Raw genomic sequence first — 13,632 nt, forward strand, 5'->3', positions numbered from 1 at the left:
AAAAAAAAAAAAAAAAAAAAAGAAATGGGTACATTAGTCTATGGCCATAACCACCCTGAACATGCCTGCTCTCATCTTGAGCTCAGAAGCTAAGCAGGGTCAGGCCTGGTTAGTACTTCGATGGAAGAATTACATAAATTAGTTTTGTTTGTGTTTTTTTGAGACAGAATCTCACTCTGTTACCCAGGCTGGAGTGCAGTGACATGATCTCGGCTCACTGCAACCTCTGCCTCCTATATTCAAGCAATTCTTCTTTCTGCCTCAGCCTCCCAAGCAGCTGGGATTACAGGCCTGTGCCCCACCCCTGGCTAGTTTTTGTATTTTTGTTACAGACGGGGTTTCACCATGTTGGCCAGGCTGGTCTCTGACTCCTGGCCTCAAGTGATCCACCCGCCTCGGCCTCTCAAAAGTGCTGGGATTACAGACGTGAGCCACCACGCTGGCCAGAATTAAGCAAATTAGTTTAAAGAAAGAAGTAACCATTTTACCAGTATATTGGCTAAATTATTTGATAGCTAACATACATAATATATACCATAACTCTATCTCACTCATTACTTAATATATCCTAGTGTTACTTGCTTTAGATAAAATGATCTATATTCACTAAAATGTTGCAATAAGTTACAATAAAAGTCTACTCCTTTGAAGATGTTTAACAGTAATACCGATTAATTCCATAATTGGGTAGTTCTACACAAACATGCCTGAAGACACTGGAGAAGACTCACTTTCTCAGGTTTTATTTTCCTTCTTGGACTCCATGATTAGCCACACATACAAAAGGGCAAGGCAGGATTTTAACGTCCTTTCCTGGAAACCATTTGAAATCGAGAAAGAGGTGTGTCTGAGCACAAGAAACCACTGTTGTTAAAATGGTGTCGCTTTCTCATATTTCACATAGCTCCAGACACAATGATTCTGGAAATCAGGATAATTACCACCTTTGCTCTCCTACTCAGCTTTTATGGATCACCTGATTTTTCTTTTCGTCATCTAGAGAGATGTGTGAAGCCAGGCAATTTGACAGCAGATTGTCCCTGTACAGATATAACTTGAAGAAGACTGAAGAAGCTTCATTCCCTTTAACTATTTGGTTTTATTTCATACAAAGAAAATGAAATGACAGAACAGTTTTTCATTTGGTTTTATTCTGGCAAATGCTGTAATTGAAAGTGTAAAACCAATCAGTGACACCTCTGGTTAAAATTTATTTCTGAAAAGTATCCCGAAGGAGTGATTTCTGCGGAATAATATGCAGCCTTCAATTTACTTTATCACAGCTGGATATGAAGTTAAATCCCCAGCTGGAATTTAACCACCCAGAACCAGGCACCAGATGGTTTATCTGCACCTCAACCCGACAGCTGTGTCCTGATATGCACAGCTGGTCTTCACATTTCAGTGACAATATTTAAATGATAACATTATGTAATGTAGAAAAATGTGTTTGGGTAGCATGGGTCTTGAAAACTAGATTGCACAGTTGCTCTTAATAGTAAACGCACAGCCTCCACGGCTAATTCACATTCCTTCTATTTGTGCTGATGGGTCTTGGCTGGAGATAAGGGTTTACTGCCACATGGCAACATTCCAGGGCCATTCATACTGTACCGCTGTCTATCCATAATGACTCTCCTGGGTACTCACCATGTTAGATTTTCCTTCACATTAAAATAAGTGCAACAGAGTTTCCATTGTGAAGCAGGAGACTTTTAAAATTCTGCAATAATTAATAGATACCGCATTCTGCTCTAGTGGAGGAATTAAAAAGTACGTGACTGGAAAGCAGCTGCTACGGAGACGCTTCAACATTGTTGGGATATTATTACTCATATCTTAGTTGAACCACAAATATCACCAGGTCAACAAATAGAACAAAATTAATACCAGAATTCAGCACTTTAAATTAGAAACTCCGTGAAGGGCAATTCTCAAGGAAATATATTTGAATACATTTCAGATACGAGTGGAAAATCTGACATATTTCAACTATGAGATGGATGAATGAATGTGCAAGGATTCAAGAAAATATATAGTAGTAAGTTTTCTATTTCCACAATTTGACAGAGATTCCCTATGCTGCTGCTCAAACTTTCATGCACGTATGCACCACCCCAGTGACAAAAAGAAAACTTATCCTTAATGAATCTCCAAAGTAGTCATGGCGAGAAGGAAGGAATACTGTATCTGTAGAAGGAGCTGTAGATACAGTATCTCACTGCTACTTTTAGTTTCTATAGGTTTGGCCCTGTCATTTAACTTCTATAAACCTCAATGCCTTCACCAGAAAAATGAGAGCTATAGATGATAATACACATGTGACTCTGTTTTGTAAACTGCTATGAAACAGAAGAAAGTGGTGTGACTCTTACTGCTCCTTGCTTCTCTAGGGGACTCAGTAAAGAGTAACTCTCTTCCCCACCAGGGTTCTCAGTAAACTGAAATATAAAATCAAGGAGTGGCACAGAGAGGACTGAAGACCACTTTCATAGTTAATAAAGGCTAAGTCAGAGGCCATCTCTTGCTTCGAGAGTCAAATGGACTTCCTAGCATTCAACCCCAGATTTACCCAGAGAGGCAAGACAAAGCAGAAGAAAACACGCAGTCCCTGTAAGCAGCTCAGGATCAACAGGAAAAAGGTCAAAGATGAGGCTGGCATGCCCGGTTCTGTCTTTCAAAATGTATCAATCAAAGAAGCCCCTCAAAGCAAAGGAATAGAAAGACGGTGATTCACTGAATACCTTTGACATGAAAGGAAATATAAGGAGTGTCTTCCTCTAACATTCCTCAGTTTTTCTTCTTACTCCAGCTGACTTCAGCATTAAAGCTTGGTCAGTCAGGGATCTGGCTCTCCTCTTTGGAGGAAGATACCAGAATCGAGCAGGAGAATCCTACTCCTACTTTCATGAAGCTCCTCTCTCAATCCTAGCAATCACTTCTGTGGGTATTTTCCTGAGTCCACTGTGAACAATATAGATTTTATCCTCATAAGGCTCAGAAATATGCTAGCGTACTGCATTAATTAAGTCAACTCCAAGGTCACTCTGTATCCAAGGCCGAAAATGTATTCCTCATCCTAATGTCCAGTCACATTGTTCAATATAACTAGGTAAAGTTCGGTGCTTCACTTTCTCTCCTTTCCACCACATATCCAAGCCGTCACCAAGCCCTGTAGGTTATTCCTTCAAAACCACTTCTTGGCCAGGCGTGGTGGCTCACGCCTGTAATCCCAGCATTTTGGGAGGCCGAGGCGGGCAGATCACCTGTGGTCAGGAGTTCAAGTCCAGCCTGGCCAACATGGCGAAACCCTGTCTCCACTAAAAATATAAAAATTAGTCAGGCATGGTGGTGGGCGCCTGTAATCCCAGCTATCTCAGTAGGCTGAGGCAGGAGAATCACTTGAACCTGGGAGGCAGAGGTTGCAGTTAGCCGAGATCACACCACTGCGCTCCAGCCTGGGCTGTAAGAGCGAAACTCCCATCTCAAACAACAACAACAACAAAAATAAAACAACAAAACAAAACAAAACAAAAAAATCCACTTCTCATCACTTCACTATGAGCATCCCACCCCAGCAATTCCATTATGCTGCTTCAATTTCCTCCATGGGTTCTAAACTGTTACTATACATTTGTGTAGTAGTTTAGATAAGTTCCATCGGAGTAGGAATTTTGTCTGTTTTATTCACTACTATATCCATAACACCTAAACACATTCCTGATACATGGTAGGCAACCAATAAATACCTGTGAAAAGAAAAGGGAGAGGAGAGCAGAGGAAGGGAGAGGAGGGGAAAAAGTAAAAGAGAAGGGAGGAAGGAAGAGAGGCAGGGAGGGAAAAAGAAGTAAGGAAAAAAGAAAGGCAAATGAAAAGCAACAATTGTTAGGGTTTCTAAGGCTAAGTCACCCTTATATTGCAAGACACCCTCTGCAAGTTGTGGTTGAACCTGCCTTTGAAGCCTAGAATACAATGTTAGTGGTATATGAAAAGGGTTGTTATCATGTATTACAAACTCCTCATTTTCCAACTCCAGCCTGCACTTTGTCATTATCAGCAATACCAATAGATTTCCCATCAACCAGCTAGACTCCCTCTACAGTAGGGGATGACTCTCACTTTTAGTGTTATAACTTAGGTGTTTTAAAATGATACTGAAGAAAGGCAAAAGATTGTGATTAATTAGGATTCAGCAATGTTAGGCTACTTGATTCAAATGGATCCTCATTCGTGTTTCACAATCTTTTTTGTTCAGTTATTGCCTATCTTCATGAGGCTTTCCATAATAAATCTTTTAAAATGCTTCACCAATTTCTAGTCACCAATTCAATTTCAAATCTGTTGTAATCTTGGCAGGTGATTTTTACTGCTCTTAGGGAAGATCAAGATTAGCAGGCATTAATCCCCCATGTTCCTTTAATCTCTTATTCTGAAAAACAACCATCTTTTTCTCCCAGATGGAGAACTGTCATTTTCCTTTCAATCCCCTCCTTGAGCACCACAGTCAGAATTCTGATGTTCAATGAGGCTTCTTTGGTCCTTGAGATCTAAATAAGATAGATTTAGACTCTGAATTTAGACTCTTCTGAAGTCCAAAGTCCTTCAAAACGTTTCTAGACATTTACATAGGTCTTAAATTTTCAAGCTCACCTAAGTATCTGAGCTTGTGTTTCTGTATGTGCTATTCCCATTATGTACCATGTGGGTTTTGGGAGGTTTTTTTGTTTTTTGAAACGGAGTCTCGTCTGTCACCCAGGTTGGAGTGCAGTGGTGCAATTTCGGCTCACTGCAAACTCCACCTCCCAGGTTCAAGCAATTCTCCTGCCTCTGCCTCCTGAGTAGCTTGGATTATTGGCATGCACCACCACACCCAGCTAATTTTTTGTATTTTTAGAAGACACGGGGTTTCGCCATGTTGGCCATGCTGGTCTCGAACTCCTGGCCTCAAGTGATCTGCCTACTTTGGCCTCCCAAAGTGCTGGGATTACAGGCATGAGCCATTGCTCCTGGTCCCATTATATACTATGTTGATCCAGAAGCAAAATCCAGATCCTTCAAAATTTTTGAAAAAAAAGAAAGAAATGTTGTGATTACTGGAGATTTTACTGAAAAGGCCAGGTGGCATCATTCTGATGCTGAGAATAAAGTAGTATTCTACTGGGAGTGTCTGAGAAGGCTTTTGCGTTCTGGATGAAAAGGGAAAGACGCAGCTGATACCAAGTCCTTGTCCTTTTCCCCAGCTTGAACGTGGATGTATGTCTGGAGCAACAGTAGCTGTCTTGTGAAAATAAAGCAGCAAGTAAGTTCTCACAGTTTAGAGCTACTGAACCAATGCCAGCAGCTTTCTACTTATCAGGTGCAAAAAAGTAAAGCCTTGCTTGTCGCTTTAAATCACCATTAAGTTTTCTGTTATTTGCAACCAAAAGCACTTAAAGCTAATACAAATTACAGAGTTACAATGATCATAACTCTAAACCTATGAAATTCAAGGGGTTTAATGATTTATGAGTTGGGTGTGGTGGTACATACCTGTTAGTCCCAGCTGAGGCATGAGGACTGCTTGAGTCCAGGAGTTCCAGGCTGCAGTAAGCTATGATTGTACCTTTGAATAGCCACTGCACCCAGCCTGGGAAACACAGTGAGACCTGGCATGAAAAAAAAACTTTTTAATCTGTGCCTTTATTCTAAGTGCCATCCAATAATAAGGGCACCTAAACTACTGAGTGTCCTCAGAGCTTTGGGTGCAATTAAAAGTTAGTGGTTTTACAGCTACCCAATTCTGTGGCCGGTAGAAAATTATAAAGATGGTAGGAAGATTAAAAAGCCTCTTCCATAGAAGCTGCATTAGCTGGGTGTGATGGCCCACGCCTGGGATTCCAGCTGCTCAGGAGGGTGTGAGGTGGAAGGGCTGCTTGACCCCAAGAGGCAGAGGATGCAGTGAGCCAAGATTGCACCACTGCGCTCCAGCCTGGGCAACAGAGCAAGACACTGTCTCAAGCCCCTCTGATATATGAGGGGCTTCCTCATATCAGAGTTCTTCTGATACCATTCTCTCAAACCACCTGACTCCCTGAATTTGTCCTGAATTTGGAGACCTGCTTAATCTCTAAATCTGCCCTGACTCTTCAGAAACCTTAGTGTTAGTAACATACAGAGCTAGCTCTGCTCACGCACCTGATCCCTGTTAGAGTCCTGAATTCCTAATACTGACCTTCACTCATGATCTAGCGTGATGCTATTTTAATTGCTACTGACTATCATATAAACTCAACATAGTATCTGACAGATTAATTCTGAAAAAATTCTTCATACACAAAGTCAAAAATTTTTAAAGCAACAGAAATCAATGGTTAAGTAATTTCTGTGTATCATAAATAGATGTTATACATCCTTTAAAATTACATTGTCTCTGCACATGGAATTTTTTTCAGAGATGAGGTCTCACTGTGTTGCCCAGGCTGGAGGGCCATGGCGCAAACAGCTCATTCTAGTTTTGAAACCCTGAGCTTGAACAATCCTCCTGCCTCAGCCTTCCATTTAATAGCTGGGACTACAGGCAGCAGTTGCCACCACAAAGTTAACTTAAAAAAATTTTTTTTTTCTTAGAGACAGGGTCTAGCTGCATTGTTCAGGCTGGTCTCTAACTCCTGGGCTCAAACAATCCTCATGCCTCAGGCTTCCCAGTAGCTAGGATTACAGACATACAACACCACACCCAGGTACACAAGGACGTTTACAGCAGCTTTATTCATAATTCCCAAAACTTGGAAGCAGCCAAGATGTCCTTCAGTAGGAGAATGAATAAACTGTGATACATCCAGACAATGGAATATTATTCAGCGCTTAAAGAAAATGAGCTATCAAGCCATGAAAAGACATGGAGGAACCTTAAATGCATATTACAAAGTGAAAGAAGCCAATCTAAACCAAATGACATTCCGGGAAAGGCAAAAACCATGGAGACAGTGAAAAGGTCAGTGGTTGCCATGGGTTCGAGGGGAGGGAGGGATGAATACGTGGAGCAGAGGATTCTTACGATACTCTAATGGAATATAGGCCAGTATACATTTGCCAAACCCATAGAATGTATAATACCAAGTGTGAACCTTAATATCAACTATGGATGTGGAATGATAATGATGTGTGCAATTTGTTCATCAACTGTAACAAATGTGCCACTCTGGTGGGAAGGTTAACATATGTGGGGGCAAGAGTATATTTTGTACTTTCTGCTCAATTTTGCTGTGAACCAAAAATTGTTCTTAAGAAATAAAGTCTTCAACTTAAATGTAAGACCTGAAACTATAAAAATTCTATAATGTAATAACAAAATCTAGGAAAAACTTTTTTGGACATTGGTCTAGGCAAAGAACTTATGACTAAGTCCTCAAAAGGAAATGAGACAAAACCAAAAATAGACTAATGGAACTTAATTAAACCTAAAAGCTTCCACACAGCAAACTAAGTAATCAAGAGAGTAAACAGATAACCTTCAGAATGGGATAAAATATCTGGAAACAATGCATCTGGGACAGGACTAATATCCAGAATTTAGGAGGAACTCAAACAATACAATGACAAAACAACAAATAACCCCATTAAAGAGTAGGCAAAGACATGAACACATATTTTTCAAAAGAAAACATCCAACTGGCAAACAACCATATGAAAAAAAATGTTCAACATCAGTAATCATCAGAAAAATACAAATTAAAACCACAATGATACCATCTCATACCAGTCAGAATGGCTATTACTAAAAAAGCAACAAACAACAGATGTTAGCAAGGATGTGTAGAAAAACGAACACTTATGCACAGTTGGTGGGAATGTAAATTAGTATAATCTCTATGGAAAACAGTATGGAGATTTCTCAAAGAACTAAAAATAGATCTACTCTTCGATCCAGTGATCCCACTACTGGGTATCTAACCAAAGGGAAAGAAATCATTTTATCAAAAACACACCTGCACTCAAATGCTTATCACAACACTATTCACAATGGCAAAGTCATGGAATCAACCTAAATGTCCATCAGCAAACAATCAGATTAAAAATGTGATATATACACACACACACACACCATGGAATACTACTCATCCATAAAAATGAATGAAATCATGTCGTTTGTAGCAATGTTAATGGAATTGAAGGCCATTATCCTTAGTGAAATAACTCAGAAACATAAAAGTAAAAATCTGGATGTTTTCATTTGTAAGTGGGAGCTAAACAATGAGCACACACAGACATTTAGAGTGGAATAACAGAAGACTCCAAAAGGTGAGAGGGAAGGAGGGGATGAGGAATGAAATACTACCTTTTGGGTGCAATGTATACTGTTTGGGTGATGGGTACACTAAAAGCCCAGACATCACCATTACTCAATATATACATATAACACAACTACACTTATACCCCATATCTATAAAAATAAAAAATTAAATAAATTTGTTTAAGTCTTCAGAGAACATGTTATAGAGGTTCTTAGGGGTTTTCTGGGGTATTGACAATATTCTATTTGTTTATATAAGTGGTGATTATATAGGTGTTCATTTTCTACAAGATTATTTATTTATTTACATTTTATGACCTTCACTGTATTTACATTGCACAATGAAGGTTTTTAAAAAGCATAAACTTTAATGATATGCAGAGGTCAAAGATATATTAAACAAAAAAGTAGGTTCTACAACGGTGTGTACAATACCAAGATTTTTCACCAAACAGATACATATCAAAATGTTAAGAAGCTGGTGATTTTCAACAAGGGCTAGAGTACTTCGGAGACATTTGAAGGACCCAAAAGTGTTTCTAAAAAATGAAAAAAAAAAATAAGCTATGTTATGTGGAAATCTTTCCTTTCAAATTTTTATATGAATGATTGAGAAATAACAGACTATTTGTGTAGTTACACACAGGATACATGTGTTCATTATTTGAATAGTTTTCTAATACTCATTATCATGATCAACAAGTAGATATCATTTTAAATACATAATGTACTTCCTGTAAGTCACTGTTAGTTTAGAAGTTTGCTTTTATTGTTGAATTTCTTTATTGAAATCATCTGTCACACTACCTTAACAATGTCAAAGTCATTTTTTAATGGTAGGAAGACATCCTGACACCTATTCTGTTGCCCTAAGGCTTTACTATTGTAATGGATCACATTTATGAAGACATCATAATGTTATAAACAACTGTCATAAAAAGCAAGATCCACCATGTTTAATAGTCTACTATGTACTTGTTATGAAAACTGTATCACAGCAGTGGCCAAGTATTACAATTACATATTGAAAATATGCTGTACATAATTTATTTTGATAAGAAATAACTTAATAGACCCACATTCTACTGCACAATCTTGGTCTTTATAAGTCACTAAGATGACTCTTAAAGGTTAAAAAGTCAAGAAAGTTTGTGATTAGAATCTGCTATTGATTTGACAAATGGTTTTGGGGGCATGACCCAGAAAAATTATTTCAGAAAAGAAGAATGCTCTCTTTTCTCATTTAGAGAACAAGAAGATGACACTTATTTCTGTATAATGACTCTAATTACATCCAGAATATACAATCAGGTAGTAACATCAAGTGTTCCCAGATTAATGTAGACATTGATTTAAATTAGAAACACAGTACCACAGTGCTCTAACATCAGCAAAAAATCATTACTTACAGTTTGTGAAACTGACAAGAGCAAATGCCAATCAAGTAAATAGCCTGTATTTAGATAACCTAGGTAATAGTTCAGTGGGGAGTTTTGAAAAAGAAATTATCATTTCAATGCGAAGTCACGCTTACAGCTTTGAACAAGCAGCAAAACATGGATATGTTTCTCAAATGGATTTCACAGCATCAGTGCAAAAGCCGGAGGGGATGGCTTAGTTTTTTAAGCCTCAGAATTGAAACACCTAGACTCCCTGCAACTACAGCATTAAATCCTCTGTGGAACCACCGCTTCAAATGCTATCAGGAGGGACTCAACTCTTCATCCTTCTGAGACTGATAAATTGAAAGCCATGAAGTTTAGAGGAAGTAAGAGAGCCTGCAGCTGTCTGAAACTCCCCCACCCACCTCCAACACACACACCCACTCTATTTGCAACATCACTTAAGATTCCATTTGAGGCTTTTTCCTTGTTAAGACCTAAGAGTGCTGTTTTTAAGACATCCAGAAATCTCACAGTCCTGCCATGCACCATCTTTATAAGCATTTAAACCAAATTTTAGGCAGCTCCAAGTAGACTAAAAACATTATTTTTAATTCTCATTTAATATGTTTAAGGAAACTCTAAGTGATTACTTTAAAATGCATTATAGGTATTGGGCCAACTCATTATTCTTCCTGTGGAAATTTCTGTATCTCAAATTGATTTCCTTTTGCTGCCTTGTATGCTTCTGCACTGCGTCCTTGACATCAATTATAGATACTTGGGAATGGCCAATTAGAATAAGAGAATTTTATTTAATTTGCCTGGTATTCCACCATTCTCCCACGTCTCCTGCCTCATTCACAAAGCTTTGTAAAATAAGAAAGAACACTATTATTATCTCCATTTTATAGATGAGAAGAGCATGGCTTAGGAAGCTTACATGAGTTAATTACTACAGCTGATATGTAGTCACCTGTTTAAATTTTTTTTTTTTTTTTTTTTTGAGGTGGAGTCTCACTGTAATGTCCAGGCTGGAGTGCAGTGGCACAATTTCAGCTCACTGCAAGCTCCGCCTCCTGGGTTCACGCCATTCTCCTGCCTCAGCCTCCCAAGTAGCTGGAACTACAGGCGCCGCCACCACGTCCAGCTAATTTTTTGTATTTTTAGTAGAGACGGGGTTTCACTGTGTTAGCCAGTATGGTCTTGATCTCCTGACCTGGTGATCAGCCGGCCTCGGCCTCCCAAAGTGCTGGGATTACAGGTGTGAGCCACCACGCTCGGCCTAATTTTTTTTTTTTTTTAATAGAGACAAGAATCTCGCTATGTTGCCCAGGAATCTCTCTATGTTGCCCAGGCTGGTTTCAAACTCCTGGGCTCAAGCCATTCACCCACCTCAGCCCTCAAAAGTGCCAGGATTATGGATATGAGCCACCGGGCCTGGCCACACCCTATGTTTTAAAATCGAAGTCTCGAAAATCCTCCTGAAGTATTGCTAGTTGTAAGTAAGCTCTATTTAGGAACAGAAACAGTTTACCAAACAAAATTGTGTAATGCATTCTAAATTTATATAAAAATAATTTTACAAATAGTTCTTTTATCAGTAACACTAAATATATCTGCCCTTGTGTATAATGATTGAAAAGAATGAAAAATTGGAGAGGATGCTGGAAAAAGTGAGGATCATTTATTTTATGGTCTACTACTGACACGGGAAAGGTTCTCTTGTCCCCCTTGCAGGGCGTGTGATGGGGGTGTGGCTCGCTTCTTCAGTGCCCTGCTGCTCAGACCTCTATGGGGGCATACAGACGGGCAGGCTGTGGGGCTGCGACCCCACAGCAGTGTCTAGGTGTGAATGTTTACCCACGAAGCCCCAGTGGGCGTGTGTTACAGGGTGCTCTTTTAGTTTAACCGTCTGTAGGCGGCTTGTGTTAGCTCAATTAGACCCCAGGCTTATCGCAAAGACAGAGGGCTTGCTGCATCCCGAGCTCCTACCTTGGTGTACCAGAAGAATTGGATCACACGTGGGCTTGAAGAATGAGTGGAAAGTTTTACTGAGTGGAAGTAGCTCTCGGCAGACGGGAGATGGGTTTTCTCCTGGAGTCAGGTATGGACGCCTGACGCTTCTCTGACCTCCCTGGAGAAACCCCGCATCCTTCGGCTGGTCAATGGCCTGCGACCATGCCGGTGTGCTCCTATGCTGGTGCCTTCCTTTCCACATCCAGCCGCTCCTGTATTCCCTGCTGATATGCTCCTCTCAACCTCCAGCTGCTTGTGTGTCTGCCTGCCAGGGTCTCTGGGTTTTTATAGGCACAGGATGAGGGCATGGCAGCCCAGGGTGGTCTTGGGAAATGCAACATTTGGGCAGGAAAACAAAAATACCTGTCCTCACCTACGTGGGCACAGGCCCAGGGGTGAAGCCCTAGCCGGGGACCACGCCCTTCTCTACCCAGCACTTCCCGTCCCCCTTCCCTATCTTTAAAGGGACCACACCCTTCCCTTCCCAGCATTCCCTTCCCAGCACTTTCCTGCGGCATCACTACCTGTTAACAGGTGTTCCTTTTCCTTTAGATTTATCTCAAAACAAAGGCAAAGCATCTAATTATATTTAGGCCTGAAAGAACACCTAAGTGAGAGTAACAGAAGGTTACTTCTAGGACTAAAATGAAAATTATTCTTCAAGTGTTAGTCAAAGGAAAACTACTCCAGAAGGAACCAAATATCCAGACGAATTTAACTTCTTTAAGAAATAGCCACAGTTTAGGCAAACTGGACAGTGGATCCAGTGGGTATTTTAGTAGTCACTATGAAGACACTGAATCGGGTACATTCTTCAGGGGTTGCATATTAGTTATTTAAATACAAATACCCAGCCGGGCACGGTGGCTTACACCTGTAATCCCAGCATTTTGGGAGGTCGGGGGTGGGGGGTAATCACCTGAGGTCAGGAGTTCAAGACCAACCTGGCCAAAATGGCAAAACCTGTCTCTACTAAAAATACAAAAATTAGCCGGGCATGGTGGCAGGCAGTAGTAATCCCAGCTACTCAGGAGGCTGAGGCAAGAGAATCCCTTGAACACAGGAGGTGGAGGTTTCAGTGAGCCGAGATCACACCACTGAACTCCAGCCTAGCCGACAGAGCAAGACTCCATCTCAAAAAATACATACATACAAATATCCATGGAAAAGTTGATATATTGAGACCTTCTATCAGCCATTCCCACTATAGTGTAATTTAGCTGTTTCTCTGACAGTAATTTTTATTTAAGAAGAAATAATTTTGGAGAAACAGACATAGTAGGAGATAACAGATCATGCTCTTTCCACCAGAAGAAACACAAATACCTTAAAAAACAGGAAGAGGCTAGAGAGATCGGGGGTACTAAGACCAATTTTCCATGTATTGTATTTTACAATTTTTGCTAAAGGCGTGTCCTACTTCCTTAAGGCTGCATAAAAATAGCCCAGGAGCTAAGGAAAATTTACTCAGAGGACAATGTATGTTTTTCTTGCTTTCTTACCCTGTTTCACCCAAGTTTCCAGTTTCACCTGCCATTGGGTTATGCTGATTACTCCAGCACAGATGACTTGTTCCTCTTCCAAACCCCATGAAAGGAACTTATAAAATTTCTCTTTATTGTACCTTTTAAATAACACTTCCCAACGGGATAATTATACTTCCGGGCTATCTTATGTTCTTTAAATTATGTATTTAATTTCCTAGTAATCAATAAGAGCCTTGAAGGCTTTGTCTCACAACTCCTACCTAGTTCATATTTTTACATTTATTTATTTATTTACTTATTTATTTTTGAGACGGAGTCTCACTCTGTTGCCCAGACTGGAGTGAAGTGGCACCATCTCAGTTCGCCGCAACCTCCACCTCTTGGGTTCAAGCAATTCTGCCTCAGCCTACCAAGTAGCTGGGACTACAGACACGCACCCGCACTCCCGGCTAATTCTGGTATTTTTAGTAGA

The sequence above is a fragment of the Mandrillus leucophaeus genome, unplaced genomic scaffold (assembly GCF_000951045.1).
Source record: "Mandrillus leucophaeus isolate KB7577 unplaced genomic scaffold, Mleu.le_1.0 Scaffold287, whole genome shotgun sequence".
Classification (NCBI taxonomy): domain Eukaryota; kingdom Metazoa; phylum Chordata; class Mammalia; order Primates; family Cercopithecidae; genus Mandrillus; species Mandrillus leucophaeus.